Source organism: Macrotis lagotis, chromosome 5 (assembly GCF_037893015.1).
Source record: "Macrotis lagotis isolate mMagLag1 chromosome 5, bilby.v1.9.chrom.fasta, whole genome shotgun sequence".
Classification (NCBI taxonomy): domain Eukaryota; kingdom Metazoa; phylum Chordata; class Mammalia; order Peramelemorphia; family Peramelidae; genus Macrotis; species Macrotis lagotis.
Genome location: NC_133662.1, coordinates 6,480,166 through 6,497,649, shown reverse-complemented (window position 1 = coordinate 6,497,649; position 17,484 = coordinate 6,480,166). Strand labels below are relative to the sequence as shown.

General features: G+C 38.7%; 1 pseudogene; it reads right to left on the bottom strand.

The window, feature by feature from the left end:
• Positions 1 to 805: 805 nt before the first annotated feature.
• On the bottom strand, positions 806 to 16,157 carry LOC141523420 (BOLA class I histocompatibility antigen, alpha chain BL3-7-like; annotated as a pseudogene).
• Positions 16,158 to 17,484: the final 1,327 nt, after the last annotated feature.

Sequence of the window (17,484 nt, the reverse complement as noted above, 5' to 3'; positions counted from 1 at the left end):
TTCCACTTAAAGTAACTACAGACAACACTAAATACTTGGGAATCCAAGACAAACCCAGAAATTGTATAAACATAATTATAAAGCTCTCCTCACCCAAATAAAGTCAGATCTAAATAATTGGGAAAATACCAAATGCTCATGGATAGGTCCAGCTAAATATAATAAAGATAACAATTCTACCCAAATTAAATTAGTTTTTCAATGCCATACCAATCAAACTACCAAATAACTACTGAGGTAGAAAAAAATAGTAACAAAATTCATCTGGAGCAACAAATGGGCAAGATTAACAGGGGAACTGATGAAAAAAAAGCAAAAATCAAAAATTGTTGGGAAAAATTGGAAATAGTATGGCAAAAACTAGGCATAGATCCATAACTCGCACCCTATACCAAAATAAGGTCAAAATGGGTACAGAATTTGGACATAAAGAGTGATATAGATAAATAGACCAAAAAATTATCTGATCTATGAAAAGGGGATAAATTTATGACCAAACAAAAATTAGAGCACATTATAAACTGCAAAATGAATGATTTTGACTATATTAAATTAAATAGTTTTTGTACTAATAAAATCAAAGCTGCCAAAATTAGAAGAAAGGCAGAAAGCTGGGAAATAAGCTTCACAACAAGGAATTCTGATAAAAGCCTCATTTCTAAAATATATAGAGAATTGCATCAAATTTATAATATCACGAGTCATTTTCCAACTGATAAATGGTCAAAGGATATGAAGAAAGTATTTTCAAATGAAGAAATTAAAGCTCTAGATAATCATAAGAAAAAATGCTTCAAATCTATTGATTAGAGAAATGAAAATTAAAACAACAATGAGGTATCATCTCATACCTATTAGATTAGCCCAGATGAGAAAAAAGGAAGGTGATCAATGTTGGAGAGATTGTGGGAGGATTGAGACATTGATGCATTGCTGGTGGAGTTGTGAATGGATCCAACCTTTCTTGAGAGCAATACAGAACAATGTCCAAAGAGCAATACAACTGTTCATACCCTTTGACCCAGCCATTCCAATTCAAGGACTATATCCAGAAGAAAATGTAAAAAATGGGAAAAGTCCTACATGTTCCAAAATATTCATAACAGCAATTTTTGTAACAGCAAAGAATTGGAAATTGAGGGGGATGTCCATCAATTGTGGAATGGCTAAACAAGTTATGGTACATGGATACTATGGAATATTATTGTTCTATAAGAAACATAAATGGGGGCGGCTAGGTGGCGTAGTGGATAAAGCATTGGCCCTGGAGTCAGGAGTACCTGGGTTCAAATCTGGTCTCAGACACTTAATAATTACCTAGCTCTGTGACCTTGGGTAAGCTACTTAACCCCATTTGCCTTGCAAAAACCTAAAAAAAAAGAAATCATAAATGGTCAGACTCTAAAGAAGCATGGAATGACTTACAGGATCTGATGCTGAGTGAAAGGAGTAAAGGCAAGAGGATAATGTACACATCAACAACATTGTAAGATGAACAGCCTTGATGGAAGTAACTCCTCTTGACAGTCCAGAAAGCTAGGATACTTGTATTTGATTGTTATAGACTATATTAACCCCAACCAGAAGAAAAAAAACAAAACAAAACAAAATACACAAAAAACCCTTCTGAATCTGATGAACACTTTATAAAAATTATCTCTTATGTATCTCTTTCCCTTAATCCTAATTCCTCATGCCAAAATTACTAATTTGCAAATATGTTTAACAAAATATGTATATAAAATGCTAATCTAACTATTCCCTGCTAAGGGGAGAGGGATGGGAAGGGACAGTGGAGGGAAATTTTGTAACTTGGAAATATGCATGTACAAATGGATGAAAATAAATAAATAAAAATTAAAAAAGAAGTAGTAGTAGTAGTAGTAGTAGTAGTAGTAGTAGTAGTAGTAGTAGTAGTAGTAGAACAACAACAACGATGATGATGATGACTACTACTACTACGAAAGAATAAGAAAGTGCCAAAGGAAAAGTGAGGCCAAGTAATACAAGATTCCTCCACTTTCCCATCTCCCGCCCTTCCCACTTCAATTCTACATCTCTCCTTCCTCCATCTTTGCCTCTATCCCTGATCCTCTCCCCTACAAACACCCAACAGTCTATGCCTCTCCTAATCCCTGATCTTTTGCCTACCTACCTGATTGAATATTGTAGACCTCAGCAGCCAGAAGGTGTAAGACTGCTTTCTTTGGCAAGAAAAATTGGGGGGAGGAGGAAAAACCAAAGCAAATATCAAAATTATTTGGATGCTATCCAGTATAATTCTGACATAATTATTTCCAATTTTTAAATAGCAAAGTAAATTCAAATCAGTCACCAGAATTAAGCCTCCAGTCAGCATCAGTTCATGATATACTGTGACTGTCTTTCCCAGCCCTTTCTGAATTTGAAATTTTTCTGGGTAATCTTTATATAAAAGTTAAAAATACCCCAAAATTTATTATATTTCTTAATTTCATTCATAATAATTAAATCTTGATTTACAAAAGATTTTGAATTTACAGAAATCTAAACTTCAGAATTCTGAAAATCATTTGAAATTTTCAACTCATAAAATCTATTGCCCCAAATTCTGTGTGATGCAACAAATTTATTTTGCAAAAAATAATGGGGGATGGTGGGAGGGAGATTGCTACATAAATTATAAAAAACACTGACTGAAACCAGGATGGCTGCCTTCAGCTTCAGCCTATGCCAGCCTGGGTCTGTCTAGTACTTCAGAGGTCATGAAGGAAAGCCTTTCTTAATTGGAAAAGAATTTCTGGGACTCACTTTGTGACTCTGGTTCAATCAGGAACACAAGTGACAGTCAAGAGACCCTGAGAAAGAAAATTATTTCCCTGTCAAATCTTTCCTTGGAGAGCTGGCTGTTCTTGTTTAATTTCCATGGCTTTTCAGCTACATCCTATATTGGAAAGAAAATATATTTCTATCTTGGAAAGTCTCTCCTCTCAGAGCAACAGTCTCAGGTGCCCTGGTTGGTACTAGGTACACCTCCCCTGGGTAGGAGTGAGGAAGAAGAAGGAGAGATGAAATAGGAAGGGGACCTGCCAGGCTGGTTATAAGTCCTACAGGGGAACGGTAATAACATTAAACACGTCTATGTTTGTCTACACCTTGCCAGTTTCCAAAGCCCTCACATACATGCATTCTCATCAGCAGGCAGTGATGGTGATTGTAGTGGCAACAGAAGTTGGCTCTTAATTTTACTTCATGTCAGTATGTACACTATCTTATTCTGTTCTCACAAAAACCCTGGGGGGGAATCATTACCCTCTTTTTGACAGAGAAGGCTCATGGGATTTAGAGCTTAAAGGGTCCTAGGCATCATCAATTCAACTCACTCATTTTACAGGGGAAAAAGTTAAGGCCCTGGGAAGAGGAAAGTGCCCTGAATCCTAATCTAGTTATCTTTCCACTACAATTCCATTGAATATTCATTTTAAAGCCTACTATAGGGGCGGCTAGGTGGCACAGTGGATAAAGCATTGGCCCTGGAGTCAGGAGTACCTGGGTTCAAATCCGGTCTCAGACACTTAATAATTACCTGGCTGTGTGGCCTTGGGTAAGCCACTTAACCCCATTGCCTTGCAAAAACTTTAAAAAAAAAGCCTACTATGGGCAAAGCAGTGAACTGGGGTTTCAAAGATATTTCCTGCCTAGAAGCTTACATTTAAGTAGGGGATGCAGCTTCTAAACAAGTTACCAAAGAAGATTCAAGGAGAATAAGAATAGTAACAAGTAAGATAAGCAGAGAATGGTTCCCAGAAACACACACACACACACACACACACACACACACACACACACAGCCCTGAGCTGTAACTTGAAGGCAACCAAAAGGCAGAGGTTGGAAGAAGAGCAGCATTTCAAGCATGGAGAACAGCTTTATACAAAGGAATGGAGGTTGGAAACTGAATGGCGCAGTCAGGAAATAGCAAGTAGGTTAGTCTGAATAAAATGTCAAGTGAATGGAGAATTGTTGCTGTTAAATCATTTAATAATGTCCAACTCTTTCATGACCCAACTTTATGGAATTTTCTTGGCAAAGATACTGCAGTAGTTAGCATTTCCTTTTCCAGGGTCCCAAGGTTACAGTTGAGGAAACTGAAGCAAACAGATGGTAAGTGATTTGCCAAGGGTCTCACAGTTAGTAAGTATCTGAGGTTAGATTTGAAATCGGATCCTCCTGACTCCAAGCCAAGAATTCTATCCCTTTCACCACCAACCTGCCCCCATGAATGAATAAAATAAATATCTGGAAAATACTGCTTTAAATATCAAAGGACTAGCATTGTATAATAGAATGAATAAGGAGCTATTGAAGATTATTGATTAGGGAAATGACAGTCTTCTGCTTTAGGAAGAATGTTTTGGTAGTTGTATGAAGGAGAGATTACAGGGGCAAATATTGAAAGCAGGGAGAACAAAATGTGAGATTATCACAATAGTCCAGGGAAGAAGAGATAATAATTTCAATAGTGTAATGGTCCTCTGACCTCTGAGTAGGGAGAAGATGGATAGTAGAGATGCTATGGAGAGGTACTTTAAAAGACTTGACAACTGATTGATTATGAAGGAGTAATAAGGGAGAGAGGAAAAGGAAAGATAACTCTAAATCTGTGAACTCGGATAAGTCAAAAATTGATTGTTTTCAGGAGGGGGAAGGGAAGAGAGAGAGAGGAAGATTGTAAAATTCAAAGTCTTGCAAAAAAAAATGATTAGTAAAATCTACCATTATATGTAGTTGGAAAACTAAATAAAATAAATTATTATGTCCTCAAAAGAATTTGGGGTGATAAGAGAGAGAAGTTTAGTGGAGAGGATGAATTCTATTATGAACATGTTGAGTTTGAGATACCTATTTGGACACCCAGCTGAGTTTGTCCAAAAGGCAGTTCTTGAATCTGGGCTAAAATTCAGAAGGAAGAAGATAGCCAAATCTTCAGATCTGGGAAATCATCTGAATAAAGATTAAAGTTCAACCCAGTAATCTGATAAGATCATTTAGGCAACTAAATAGTGTAGTGAATTGAGAGCTGGATTTGGGAGTAAGAAAGAGAAATTCTAATCCTGTTTTAGTCACTCAATAGGTATGTGACCCTGGACAAATCCCTAGACAAATCCCTCATTTGGAAATTAGGATCAAATATATATCTCATAGATTTATTGTGATGGTCAAATGAGATAACATATATAAAATGATTTGAAAAGCTTGAAGCACTAAAACAAATGCTAGTTAGTGGTAAGAACAGTAATAATAGTTGGAGCAGCAACAGAAGCAATGGCAAAAGTAACTGTAATCAATCAATCAAAACACATTTATTCAGTCACTATAATGTGTACTGTGCTAAGCTGTGAGGATATGAAAAGAGGCAAAAAATATTCCCTGCCCTCAAGGAGTTCATAATCCAATGAGGAAGACAATGAACAAACTGATGTATATATACAAAGCAGATAAATAGGAAATAATTAACAAAGGGAAGGCAATAGAATTAAGGGACTTGGGAAGGGCTTCCAGTAAATTATAGGACTTTAATTTAGACTTAAATGAAGTCAGGAAAGTGAGTATAGGGAAGCTAAAGAGGGTGAGTATTTAGGGAATAGAGACAAACTGGAGAAAATGACCAGAGCTGAGAGAGTGGCAGCTGTAGCAGAATTAGTAGTAGCAGTTGCAATGGGAGTAGGCATCCCTAAGTAAGTGATGGCACAGTGGTCAAAGGAGGAAAAGTGGACCCACAACAGAAAGTGGGGAGGCATACAAATGAGGGGCAATTCATGAATATGACCCCACAAAATAGAATGAGAGAAATAATCAAAAGGGAAATACAGCAGAGATTCTTCAAAACTGGCAGAAAGTCAACAGTAACAAAAGTAGTAGAGAAATTCAGAAGGATGAAGTCTAAGAAAAGCCCATTGGCTTTAGCAACTAAGCTATCTTTGGATGCCTTAAAGAAACACTTTCAGTTTACATGATAGAGACAAAAATCAAAATAAAAGAGCAAGTGAGGTGGAAGAAAGACTTAACTCACTGGGGGCTCCTGATGATTTATTCTTCATCTGGTATGGTAACTCATCTCTGGAGAAGCCTCACAAACAACAAGAGTTGTAGTCTCACCTATGACAGTGAGTCATCAGAGAAAAAGAACTGTTATTTCTCCTCTACAAAACCTAATATGTAATGACACATAACATATTTATTTAATCCAGACATTGATGAAGAAAAAGGAGGTGGGGTGGTGAAGAAGAGTAGGGTAGAGTAGGAAGAAGAAGAGATGGAAATAAAGGAAGAAGAGGTACTCAAAGTTATTGATGTTGTTCAGTTGTTTCAGTTGTATCTGAGACTTCATGACCCTATTGGAGTTTTCATGGCAAAAATACTGGAATGGTTTACTATATTCTTTTTCAGCTCATTTGACAGATGAGGAAACTGAGGCAGGGATAAATAATGTGCTCAGGGTCACACAGCTAGTAAGTGTCTGAGTCCAGATTTGGATTTAAGAAGATAAAATTTCCTGACTACACTTTCACCCCTCCTGCTCCATAAATTGAAATGCTAGGAGGAGTTAAAAGAGAAAGAGGAGATGATAAAAGAGAGAGAGAGAAAGAGAGAGAGAGAGAGAGAGAGAGAGAGAGAGAGAGAGAGAGAGAGAGAAAGGAGAAAGAGGAGAAAAGAAAAGACTTCATGGCCATTATCTTGAGCTTGCTTCATTATTGAACAATCTCAGTTTGAGATAGAGAAGGGAAATTATTCCTTAAAAGAAAAAACTTTATTTTCCCCAATAGAACTTAGGGATGGAAGCCAGAGTCAACCAAAGGAATTTTGATATGTCATGCTTTTATAATGTATTTGACTGTTAGTTGTACGTAAGACAAAAAAGGGGCATAATTTCAAATTGTTCTCCAAAATTCTTGGATTAATTTACTAAACAATGCATTAGTTTTCCATATCCCTACAGAGACTTCTGAATCCTGTGCACTGTCATTGTATGAAGACAAAGGAGGAAATCAACTCAGTCAGGGATATACTTTCCAGAAGTGGGAGCATGGGAAGGGAGGGGGACACTGAGGATAGACTATTAGGGTAAGCCTCTACTCTGACTTCTCATTTTTCAGGTCCCAAAGGTACCATGGACTGGCCCATTCTTTGCATACTCTGTATCATCCCTTCATTTACCTGAACTGTGAACATAATTCCCTCTTTTTCACCTGGAAAATAAAAGAAAATTCCAGTAGAGAGTCCAGGAGAGGAGATCACTCTAAGATCCCATAAGTTCATCGATTTCGCTTGGAGACACAACAAATTACAACTATGATTCCACTCCCACCACTACTTCAGTCCAATATCTAGATTCAACTGAAAGAGAGAAAAGAGGCAACCACAGATAGGCATTTCCCAATCTCAAGTCCTACATCAATGGATTTCTAAGTTTGGTCTACAACCCTCAGCTGGGGAAACACCCAGTTCCTTTGGCAGAAATCCCTCCATTAATTTCTGATCTGTATCTGAAGCAGTTTCCCCACTCAGCAGGTCTACTTCAAGGGATCTTCCAGAAACATGTTTTCCATTTACATAATCTAGAATCTCAGGGTCTGTCTAACAGTCTCATAGATGAGAAATATAAGATTTGGGGACAGAAAGACAAGCTGCCAGGTTAGGGAAGCCAGAATCTCCACTGTTTCTGATGCTTAATGACCTCCTTCCAGTCTTGATCACCTGAATTCTTGTTCCTCCAGACCATAATTCCAGTAATGACTGTAATGAGGATGAGGACAACAGCAATGACTCCCATAGCAATCCAGGTTGATGAGCACTGTGGTTCTAAAATGGAAAAAGGAATGAAAGGTCCTGATCCCTCTCTAAACTTAAAATTCATTAACCCCTTCTCCAATTCCCCAAATAACTCCACATCCTCTGTTCTTTCTGAGAGGTGGGGAAATGACCTTTCTTCCAGCCCATCCTCCATGTCTTTACCCCATTTAAGAGTGAGGGGTTCAGACAGTCCTTCATGCTGAATTCTGCAGGTATATCTCCCTTCAATGCCTGGGGTCATCCTCACAGCTGCCCACTTGTGGAAGGTCCCATCTCCAGCAGGTCTCATCTCAATAAACTCCATGTCCTGGAGCTGTTCCTCCTCATCCCTCAGTCAAGTCAGAGAGATCTCTGAAGGGTAAAAGTCCTGGGCCCGGCACTGTAGGGTCACCTCCCCGTGATGGGGACTGATGTGATGGGTCACTCAGACAGAAGGAGGGTCTACAGAGGCAAGGTCGGAGGAATTTACAGGGGTCTTCCCCTTTCGAAGGCTTCAAAGGGGCACAAAAATCAAACTGGACATTAGAAAAGGAACACATAGCCTTGACCTAGGTAACTCTTGCCCCTGAAGTTACCTATAGATCCAAAGAAAACTCCTGAGACTGTGAGGGACATAAAGTATAGATGGCCCCATTTCAATGTGAGTGAAAAAAGGCTCATGTAAAGGTTGGGAACAAGAAAGAGGCATAGTCAGGTATAGAATTCCTAGGTCAGGAATTCTCTGAAGGGAGAAGGAATATGCCATATAGAGGGTAAGAGCTGGAGTAAGGTAGGGCCCCCCAACTTGGAAGTAGACTCAAATTGTAAAGAAATAGACAAATGCTTGGTTGTGCCAGATAAACCACCTCATAGCTTGTCAGGAAATGATTTCTTTCTGTCTATTCTTCCCTGCATCCCAAGCCAAGCCATAAACAATCTGAAATGGAGCTAGATTGATTTATTTCTATGGGAAAGGCTTTTGTCTCTTTGGATTTCCTGTGTCCTCTTCCCTCCCTCCCTAACTACTCCAACGATTTAAATTTTAGACTCCAGGACTCACAGAAGAACCTAAAGAGTAAGCTAAAAGGTTGCACGAGTCTTGTAGAACAGCAAACATACTGACCCAGTCATATTCCCACACAGATCCCAATCCAGATACCTCTAGTGGGGCAGAAAAGTGGAGTCGCAGGTTCCAACTCTGCCCCCATCTCGGTTTACTGGGGTATGTAGAGAGGGAAGGCAGGCCTAACTGCGAGTTCCTAAACAAGCAGTACCTGCCCGTAGCAGCGTTGCCTTCCCTTTCTCCAGGTACTTGTGCAGCCACTGAACACACTTCTCCAGGTAAATTTTCTGTCTCTCTGCTTGCTCCGCTCAGCCTCCCACTTACGCTTGGAGTTCAGAGCTGCAGACTCTGCAGCGATCCAACTCAGCGTCTTCAGATCCAGGGAGATGTAGTCGTGCCCATCATAGGCAAATTGCTCAAACCCATGCCTGAAGATCCCATCTGGAGATGTCTCGCAGCCAACCAGAAGCTGATAGGTGTGAACTTTTGACCAGCCCCAGGATACTAATCAGTTAGTTCACCCATACATTCAATTGGACCCGTGTCCTCTCCCCACTTTAAGGTGGCTTCCATGTACCAGCGTTTTCTTCCTGATCTATCTTCTGCCACCCCGCACCCCCAGTCTGAGAAGGCCTGGGTGGGCATAAGGAGAGTTCCCAATACCCAATCATACTCACCTCCCTTGCTCTGATTATAATAGACCTGCAGATTCTGCAGGCCCACTTGGAAAGTGTGTGCACTCTCCCTGAGGACATGTGTGTTCGTCTCCCCATGTTCCTGGCTGATCTTATCCATCCGCTGCGCCAGGGGTTCTTCCATCTGATTTGAGCTGTAGCTATCGAAGCCTACAAACTGCTGATCATCCACATAACCCACAGAAATGAACCTTGGAGTTCTGAGCCCAGGCAAGGACATGGAAGTTTGGAAATACTTAAAGGAGCAAATCCCTAAGGACAAAGATCAACTGTACAATAATATCATGGGAATTAATTAAAAAAAAAAAAGATAGAAAGGAAAGTGGTCTTTCAATACCAGATCTTAAACTGTCATCTTCAAAATTATCTGCTACTGGCTAAAAAATATGTTGGATCAGTGGAATAGATTAGATACAGAAGACACTGTAATCAAGGACCATAGCAACCTAGTGTTTGATAAAGCCAAAGACCCCAGCTTTTCAGATAAGAACTCACTATCTGTAAAACAAAAGGACTAAACTAGGAATAGTCCAGCATCTCACACCATATCTCATACCATATCTTACAAGATAAGGTCAAAATGGATGTATGATTTAGAAATAAAGGAGGGGAAGGGAGGGGAAAGAAAAAAGTGATATTGTAGGCAATTCGAAGAGCAGGGAATGGTTTGTCTGTCAGATTTCTGGAGAAGGGAAGAATTCATGACCAAACAAGAGACAGAGAGCATTCTGAAGTATAAGACAGATCATTTTGATTATGTTACAAATAAAAGGCTTTTGTTCAAATAAAACCAATGTAACCAAGTTTAGAAGAAAAACAGAAAGCTGGGAAACAATTTTTTACTATCAGTGTTTCTGATAAAGAACTCATTCCTAAAATATATGCAAGTCATTCTCCAACTGATGAATGGACAAAGGATATGTACAGACAGTTTTCAGATTAAGAAATTAAATCTATAGTTATATGAAAAAATGCTCCATATCTTTATTGATTAGAGAAATACAAGTTAGGGGCAGCTAGGTGGCACAGTGGATAAAGCCCTGGAGTCAGGAGTACCTGGGTTCAAATCTGGTCTCAGACACTTAATAATTACCTAGCTGTGTGGCCTTGGACAAGTCACTTAACCCCTTTTGCCTTGCAAAAACCTAAAAAAAAATACAAATTAAAAACAAACTCTGTATTCCTGCATAGAAAAATATGAACCTTCTCAGTTAATAGAGCAGGTAGAAGGAGCTTTTATAGTTGAAGCAGAGGAGAAAGCTGAATTTGAAAACAAAATATGGTGTAAAAATGGAGTCAATAGAAAAAAAAAGGAAATGTAATGGGAGAAAGAAAAAGGAGAAGGGGAATAGGCCAAGATATTTCATATAATAAGATTTTTCTTTATTACAATGTGCTATTGCAATGATATGGAAGGGGGAGGCAAGGGGGAATGAGGGAACCTTTGCTCTCATCAGAGGTGGTTAGGAGAGGAAACAGCATATATACTCAATGGGGTATAGGCATCTGGAGTAAGAAGGAGAGGGGGGGGGACAGTGGGAAGGGGGGGGATGTGAGTGATGGAGGAGAGGATGGACCATGGTGGGAGAGTGGTCAGATATAACACATTTTCTTTTTTACTTCTTGCAAGGGGCTGGGATTGGAAGGCCTGTCCGAGACCATAGGGCCAGGTGGATTATGGGCCTAAGGGGTGGTATGGGGGCTCAGGGCCTCTTGGCCCCAGAGCTGGAGATCTGTCTGCTGCACCACTCAGCTACCCTACAGCAGAGTCATAGTGAAAGGAGAGAGAAAATATAGTACATGGTAGTGGAGAAATACAAAAGTAGGGAGTTACAATCAGCAATGGCAAAAGTGGAAAAATATGGAAGTAACTTTTGTGATGGACTTAGCATAAAGAATCTGATCCACCCGCAACAGAGTTGTTGGTGTTGGAACAAAGACTGAAGCACGTTTTTTATTATTATTATTTCGGGAGGGGGTGCAGGGCAAATGGGGCTGGGTGGCCTGCCTGGGGCCACATAGCAGGGTGATCGTTGGGTATCTGAAGCCAGATTTAGAGCTGGGTGCTCCTGGCTCAAGGGCCAATGCTCTATCCACCACCCAGCCACCCCTACTATTTTATTACTATTTTATTTTATTTTGGGTCTTTTTGTTTGTTTTTGCAGGGCAGTGGGGTTGGGGTGGCTTGCATGTCACACGGCTGGGTGATTGTTGGGTGTATGGGGCCAGATGTGGGCTTGGGTGCTCATGGCTCCTGGGCTGGTGCTCTGACCATTGCACCACCTGGCCATACCTACAATTATTACTATTATTTTTTTAACTTTAATTTTTTTTCTCTCCCCTTTACTTTATCGCTCAACCAAGTCTATATTTATGGGAGGGGTATTCATTTACTCTTAAACAAGAATATTTTATTAATGTATAAAAAAACATTATTTGTACAAAATGAGAATAAATATTAAATTAAAAAAAGAAAAAAACAAACTCTGAGGTATCATCTAAAAAGAAAATGATCAAGGTTGGATCCTAATGCATTGTTGGTGACTTGTGAACTGAGCCAAACTTTCTGGAGAGCAATTTGGAACTATGCCCAAAGGGCAATCAAACTATGCAACATTTTGATCCAGAAGAGATCATTAAAAAGGTAGGGAAAGACTCACATGTACAAAAATATTTATAGCAGTAATAGCAAAGATTTGTCCATCAATTGGGGGATGGCTGAACAAGATATGAATGTTATGAAGTGTTTTTTTAAGAAATCATGAAATTGCTCTATAAGAAATCATGAGGGAAGGGATTTCAGAAAAGTCTGGAAAGATTTGCATGAATTGCTGTTGAGTGAAATAAATAGAACCTGAAGAATTTTATGCACACTAATAACGACATGGAGAGATAATCAATTATGACGGATTTGTTCATTTCAGCAGTACAAAAATCAAAGAATTTTAAAAGACTTGTGATGGAAAATACCATTATATCCAGAGAAGGAATTGTGGAGTTTAAAAGCTTATTATCTTCAATTTTTAAAAGTTGTCTTATGCATTGTCATTTATTTTGTCTCTAATGTTTTTTCTTCCATTTGGATTGGATTCTCCTCTCATAATATGATTAATATGAATCTATGTTTAGCATGGTTATGAACACAGAGCCTATATCAGATTGTTTTCTGTCAGGGGGAGGGCGGATGGAAGAGAGGGAGGAAGAAAAAAGTAAAACTCAAAACCTTGCAAAAAAAAAAAGGTTGATTAAAAAAATAATTAATTAATTAAAAGAAAAGAAATCATGAGTGACCTGACTTGAGAAAAGCATGGGAATATTGCATGAACTGATGCTGAGTGAAGTGAGCAGAACCAGAACATTGTACGCACTAGCAACAACACTATGAAATGATCAGCTAGGATAAATGCAACTCCTCTCAGCTCAGCAATTCAGTGATCAAGGAAAATTCTGAGGGCCCTATTAAGGAAAATGCCAATCATATCCAGAGAAAAAACTATGAATTCTGAATAAAGAACAAAACATATTAGTTCACTTTTTAAAACTTCCTTTGTGTTTTTACTTTATTTCTCATATTTTAATTTTCCCCTTTGTTCTCATTCTTCTTTCATGACTAATACAGAAATATGTTAAACACTACAGCAATGACTCCCATAGCACAACCTAAAAATAAATAATCTATGCCCCAGCTGATAAATGTCAACAGGCAGTTTTCAAATGAAGAAATCAAAGCTATTTTTAGACATATGAAAAAATGCTCTAAATTACTTTTGATTAGAAGAATACAAATTAAAACAACTCTGAGATACAAACTCACATCTATCAGATTGGCTAAAATGACAAAAAAAGGAAAATAATAAATGTTGGAGAGGATAGGGGAAAAGTAGGACACAAATGCACTGCTGGTTTAGTCGTGAACTGATGAAACCATTCTGGGGAGCAATTTGGAAAACTGTGCATATAGTTTGATTCAGCAATACCACTTCTAGGTCTGTTTCCCAAAGAAATCATGTACAAAAAAAATTTATAGCAGCCCTTTCCATGGTGGCAAAATATTGGAAACTGAGGGGATGTACTTCAACTGGGGAATAGCTGAATAAATTGTGGTATATGGATGTAATTGAATACTATTGTTCCTTGCTATAAGATATGATGAACAGGCAGATTTCAGAAAAACTTGGAAAGACTTGTACAAATTGATGTAAAGTGAAATGAGCAAAACCAGGAAAACATTGTACACAATATTAGCAGCACTGAACGATTCAGCTCTTCACAGCAATACAATGATCCAATACAGGTATAAAGGACTCACAAAGGAAAATTCTACCCACATCAAGAAAAAGAACTGATGGACTCTGAGCACAGATTGAAATATATTTTTTGTGTTTTTTCCCTTTTGATCTGTTTCTTTTATAATTGTGACTAATATGAAAACATATTTTACAAGATAGCACATGTTTACCATTTTTGGAAGAAGGGAGGGGTAGGAGAGAGAAAAACCTGGAATTCAAAATCTTGTAAAAATGAATACTAAAAATTGCACTGACTATGTGATTGGGAAAAAATAAAATAATATTTTTTTAAAGACATCAACCATGATTCAAGTCTAGCAAGAATTGCATTGCCCTTCTAGGTCTCACCCCACTCCACTGGGACCTCAGTAATAAAGGCTGAGGTATCTGGAGCCAACTCAGTTAAGGCTGACACATCCTTTCTAACTCATTTCTCCCCTCTTTCCCCAACCAGTCCATGATTCGTATCTCTGATCACTCGATTTCTCTCTAACTCTTCCCAATAACCAGACTCAAACCACTCCCCTTTTGAGACACCTTCCTTCCTGTCCAATCCAGGAACTTTGCTTACAATTATTTATCATAAATAAATATTTTCTTATATTTATATATCATAAATAAATTTTCAAAATTCTTTACAACAGGGGTGGCTAGGTGGTGTAGTGGATAAAGTACCAGCTTTGGAGTCAGGAGTACCTGGGTTCAAATCTGGTCTCAGACACTTAATAATTACCTAGCTGTGTGGCCTTGGACAAGCCACTTAACCCCATTTGCCTTGCAAAAATTAAAAAAAAAATTCTTTATAACAGTCCTGAGATCCAATGCTTCTTTTTTCCCTGGGAACTCGTTCCTAACCCCCTACCAAAGATGACTCTGTCTTCCACATGCCTCCCCAGTACTCTGCTTCCCAGGTCTCCTAATAGTACCCTTCTCACAATCTTTCAATCCTCAGCCTTTCCAAACCACCTCCTCCTCCCACCCTTTCCTGGGTCTTTCCTTCCTAAGCTTTTTCTAAGTCTGATAATCTTTAATATAGAATTAAATATTTCTGATCAAGAATTGTTTTAATCCACCTTTGACGTGAAATCTGTAACTCTCCATGTTAATCTCTATACTCCAAAAGTCTGTGTCTTTCTACCTATAAATCTTGAAAGCAGGCTCTGTTGTATAAAACAGCCCTGTTTTCCCCTCTAATTGCATCTCCCCAGTTATGTAAACAATCAAGAGTAAAGACTAGCCTGAGAAGGCAAGAAACTGCTCTGGTTATCTAGATAAAAACCTGAATAAATTCTTATACGTGTGATATTTTGGAAAGGGAGAAATTCCAGTGTTTTGTATGTCCATGGCATGTCTAATAACAGCATAAAATATCAAGTCAGAAGAGGAGACAATAGTCTTAGTGCTCATTAGATCTTTTGTCAATTCTGACATAGAACAGACCTTATGGATGGGTTAGAGAATCATAACGTAATCAATGACACCTTATGCACAAATGTGTAACCTGACTGGTTGATCACCAAAAGTTTATAATATTTTGTTAAAATTCTATAACTATTGATTATTCATTTAGTTCTGGGTTGATATCTGTAGGGATGCCATCCACTCAAGGGTTCTTGGTAAAATCCTAGAGAATAAAATTTCATTTATTTTGTGATTTTGTTTTTAACCTAAGAAATTTAACAGCATGCTGCTCCCCTCTTTCAATACCTAAGACCTGGGCTAGACTCTGCTAGCCAGCCTTGCTTCCAGCTTCCCCAGAATTGTTTTCCCCAAATATTCCACCCATCACTTTTACCTTAACTTGTTTTGAACACTTCCAAAATTAAAGGCAGTAAAGTTAGACCTTCCCCAGTCAGGTTCTACTAGTCCCTAAATAAGTAAACATACTCACTGTCTCCTTCCACTATTACCACCACATCCCCTGGATAGAACAAATGGAATTTGAGGATTAGGAAATCATTCTCTGGAGCCCAAGATGGGAATGGGGAAAGATCCTCTTAATATAACAATCACCCTCTGGTCAATCTGCCCAGTCTCCAGGCATCAGTTTAATTCTCTGTAAAATGAACTGGAGAAGGAAATGGCAAACCACTCTTTGCTAAGAAAACCCCATGAAGAATCAGATACAACAACAACATTCTTTACTCACCTCCTTGGATCTCTGGCAACCCTACAGCTGACAACAAAAAAGAAAACACAAAAGGTTCCATGTTATAAAATTCGAGGTTCCATTTTAGAGAACTAGTAGGCTGTAGCAAAGAAGTGAGCAGGAAATAGCAAGCAGTTCTAACAAGCTGCAAATCTGCCCCTCAGTGGTACCTAGAGGTACTCAAACTTTTCAACATAGATAGGCAGACTATACAATTAGATAAAAGCAAAAATGAATCTGAAGTTCTACCTCTTTGTAGCCTCTGAGCTTCCTAATTCTTGCTACTTCTTTCTACTTGAGAGTTACTATCAAAAGAGTATTCTTGTAACCAGTTCCTTCACCTTTCCTCCTCCAGGCTGCCTCAGACTGGCACTCTTCCCCATACACCTAGAAAACATTCCTTCAGAGAAATTAATCTATTTGTGAGTGTTGTCTGCCTTTGGAAACAGTGAAAGTTTCAGGAGGGAAATCTTTGTTTCTTAAACATGGAGAAGGGGCCGCTAGGTGGCACAGTGGATAGAGCACCAGCCCTGGAGTCAGGAGTCGCTGAATTCAAATCCAGCCTCAGACACTTAATAATTACCTAGCTGTGTGGCCTTGGGCAAGCCACTTAACCCCATTGCCTTGCAAAAAAAAAAAAAAAAATGGAGAAAAGGGAGAGGATACAAAAGGAAGAAGGGAAGTAGTGTGTATATGGGAGCCAGGAGCATGCTGATATACAAGCTATGAGGAAGTATATCAGAAAAACTGTATAGAAGGTACACAGACCAGACATGATCAAATTACCACCACCACTCAGCTAGTCCCACTCAGCTAGTCATTATAAAAAGTGACTAACCCTGATACTTCAATGAGGTTGGGCCACTTCTCTGAGTTGTAAAAGAGAAAAAATGCTTTTATCTGAGCAAACAGATTAGCCACCTAACAAGTTAGGATGTTAAATAACTAACCTCTGAAGAAGTCCAGATAATCAAGATTCAAGAAATGGCTAAGGAATGAGATTCCCTATATGAACAAGTAGAGGGGTGGAGAGGAGAGAATTTGAAATAGTGGTGGAAAGTTATTGTTGAAGCCAAAAAGCTCTGGATTGAAGTCCCATTTTTTTTTTTAAGGAATCCTTGCCTCTAAGGACAAAAATATCAACCCCAATTCAAGCCCAACAGTGACTATTGTACCCAAGTTTCATCAAGTCGCAGCAGTATTTGAAGTAACCTAAGCAAATTCTCACCTCCATCTCCCCAGCTACAACAAGCAATTACTGCTTTCCCTCCCCACTTCCTGTCAATTTCCCTGTTACTCCTCCCAATATCAGACTCCAGTCCTTATAGAGACATTCTCCTCCCAGTGGATCAATCCAATAATTACATTTTTATAAAGCAAGTCATCTAACTTTTGGGGGTTCTCTTGCCAACTCTCTAAGGCTCTGTAAGTTGCAAAAAAGGTGCTGACTTGAACTAGTAGAAGTTTCCTTCTTAGGA